This window comes from Mixophyes fleayi, chromosome 1, assembly GCF_038048845.1.
Source record: "Mixophyes fleayi isolate aMixFle1 chromosome 1, aMixFle1.hap1, whole genome shotgun sequence".
Taxonomy (NCBI): Eukaryota; Metazoa; Chordata; class Amphibia; order Anura; family Limnodynastidae; genus Mixophyes; species Mixophyes fleayi.
In genome coordinates, this window is record NC_134402.1 from 5,201,875 (window position 1) to 5,205,389 (window position 3,515).

Here is a 3,515-nt window from a genome sequence, read left to right on the forward strand (position 1 = left end):
TACATCAAGATGTTGCAATATTTAGAAATGTGATTAATTACAACCAATGTGGATAATGAGATATTAAAGAGCAGGTAACATAGATTAACGTATCCAAATTTGAAGCATAAAAATTGAATCAGAAGGAATCTTTCTTAAAAATAATTGGACATCTATAAATTACTATAATTAAATGTTTCTACAAAAAAATTGTTTAGTCTAATGGCAGAACCTGATCAGTGTTTAGCTCCTACTCTAAAGGATGTGCATAATTATAATTTTTTTAACCTTTAATAAAAAAAAATTTAATAAATTTTTCTTTTGCAAAAGATAAAATACGCAAGATATAGTGTACAATCTTATAAAATCTGAACGTTTACTATGATGAAGCACAATTGCAAAAAAACAGGATGAACTTTACTAACTTAAGCAGCGTGCAATTGGGGGGTTGAAATAATTAGTCATGTAATTCTAACAAGCATGGGTTGGGAGGTTTTGGTTGTCACCTTATAGAGAAGTCATCATTGTAATAAAAAAATAATCACAGCCTATAAGTAAACTGCACCTTCATACTTAACGCAAGAGGTTGACATTTAGCTTGCGCTCAAGTACAACACTTTTGATTTCCAAATTGGAAAGGAAAGTTGTGCTCCCTTCAGAATTAAACTTTCAGGGAGTAAAACATGTTTGCTTTCCTGTAGGCAGGAAGTAAATGAGATTATGGCTACAGTATGTGCCTACAAGCCAATATCTTACCAAACCCCATGGCAAAATGAGTCCTCTCGCAGCCTGTGCACGGAGCGTAGCAGTGAAGCCCTGATTTGGTTATATGGTGCTTGCACTGGCATGATATTGGGTGACACAGTGGCTTACACTCCTATCATATACCCTATTACCACCCTCTACACAGCTAACACAAGACAACAACCATCTGACCAACATTACTGTGTGACTGATCACACAGCCCACTCAATATTTTTACCTTTACATTCTAGCTGCTCCAATGTACAATATGATGTAGCACGTGCCCTTGTGTTTCATACTCCCATTGTCCCATAGATTGTAAGCTTGCGAGCAGGGTTCTCTTACCTTTCTGTCTGTATGTATTACCCAGTATTGTTTAATGTTTGTTCCCAATTCTAAAGCACTACGGAATTTTCTGGCGCTATATAAATAAATGATATGTAACCCTTTTGCTGCTACGGTAGTTCTCCCCTGATGGTTGCCGACTTTTCAGTAACCTTAGTGGCAGCCACTGTAATGCGAATCCATTTCCTGTTAATTCCTTTTCTGCAAGATACTCTATGGACGCTTGAGCAATGATTTGTCCCTCCTAGGAAATTAAACATGGCTCCAGGTGTCAGGAACCCCTCCAACCAGTACAACACCACCCGGAGTCTACTCTGACAGTCAGGTATTCACTGGAGCCCCTAGTGGTGGGGACAGACTTGGCTGCAGACTACAGAGGGTCGTGTGATGTGTACCAGCTGCGGGGAACCCAGAAGCAGAGGGTAATGGCAGACAGCAAATCCAAAGAACAGGCAGAGGTCAGGGGTCACTTGCTAGGAAGAATCGTCAGGAAACACGCCAAGGGTCCAGGGCACGGGCAAAACAGCAGAAACGGAGATATAAGCCAAAAGGTCAAGGGCACAGGCAAAAGACAAATCCAGGAAACGGGCAGGGGTCATACACGGCAGGCAACAATCCAAAGGCTTAACATCAGGAGTACAGCAGCAGGCAGCAACACAGGAATCTGGAAGCTATAACCGGCAGGGAGGCGAAGCCCTCTCTGCCTTAAATAGTACAAGCAGCCAATCAGAGCCTGGCTCTGAAGTCACACAGCCCCCTGCATAAATTAATCTCTTTCATTAATTAGCCCGCAGGCTGGTGAGACCAGTTTGCGCACGCGCCCGGCTTTCATTCATTGCCGGGACGCGGCGCTGCAGGAGAAGCGTCTGCAACGGCCGGGTCACGGCCTGAAGTGACGTTCCGGCCGTCAAGGTGACGGGGAAGCCAGGAGACGAGTCGCGGCGGCACTCACCGCCGCCGCGGCTCGTAACACCAGGTAGTATATAGTGCAGCTCCTCCTCTTCCCTGTTGAGTGACTTCGCAACCTGTTCCATATAAGCATAAACCTCAAACAACATGAGTGGGGAAAATTGGGCTGCCATCGAGTATATCGAGGAAAAGGTAAATATAATTAGCTTTCTTCTTCCATGGCAACCTTAGGAATGGGATGTACCCAAGCAATAGAGAGGGCTACATAAAGATCATAACAGCAGTATATGCTGCATAATTCAATAATTTCTGAAGAACTTCTCTACTGCTGCACAGTTTGGGAGACAACGCATCCAGCAGATAATGCCTGGTGACGTATTAATAGATGACCATCCAGCTGCTTCTCCAGAGGGTCCACTGCTAAAGTGTGAGCCCTCCATGAACAAGAGGCTGCTACTGCTCAGGTTGAGTGAGCCTTCAGGATTTCTGACGTCTTACGTAAATTTCTATTAAACGCCAGTGTTATAACTTCGCTAATCCAATTCATGGTGGTCCGGTTTACCCTTTTCGAGATCCTGACAGAATCAACAAGTTGTTCAGTGCTCCTGCATATTTATGTAGTGGATAGATGCACAGAAATTGCTCTAAGTCCAATATGTGTAATACCCTTAAATTGTTATGAACTGCAAACTTCTGCCTTTGTTTAGTCTTTTTTAGGGTACAAGCAATAAGAGGAAACAGGGAAGACAGACCCTGGCTGGAAGGTCCACAGGATTGACAGGGTATACATCCCCTCTATTCATAGATCTTTGTGGTGAGAATACCACCTAGCTGTTTTGATCTGTCACCATTAGGTCTATTTGGGAAAGACAGAACATTTTTGTCAGTGATTGAAAGATGCCCTGATGTAGAGCACACTCTCCTGGATGCACTTGCTTATGGCTGGGATAATCTGACATTTTGCTTGCCCACAACATGAAATGCGAGAGAGACATCAGATTTTCTTTTGACCAGGACATGACATTTGTTACTTCTACCATCGTGTTCCTCCTGGTCCGTCCTTCATGGTTTGTTAGGGTGACCCCCGTCCTTTTGTCTGTGGGTATCCCGAGATTCTCACTTTGTAAGAGAAACTAAAAATGTTGCATTGCCTTCTACAGCCCTCATTTCCATGACATTTACATATCACCTCCCTTCACTTTATGTACCTTGTGCTGTTTTTGCCAGGAGAGGAGCCTGTGACACTGGAATCTGTAGTGAGCATTGTCCACTCTGATTTTAGAAGACACACTCCTCAGTCTTTTGAGGGACTCCATGATGGTTTGGAGAGGTATATTTGTGAACCAACTGATTGAGTAAATCTAACTAAAGGTTTCACATGACCACCTAGCCCAAGAGCGGAGGTCTATAGTAGAGGAAAACATTCATAAAAGGCAGAGCCCCCACTCTTTCTGGAATCTCTTTGTGACTGGATCACTTATAAATAACTTATGGTATATATTTATTTAAAGGAAATGGTGCAGGGCGCTTTTTTATAT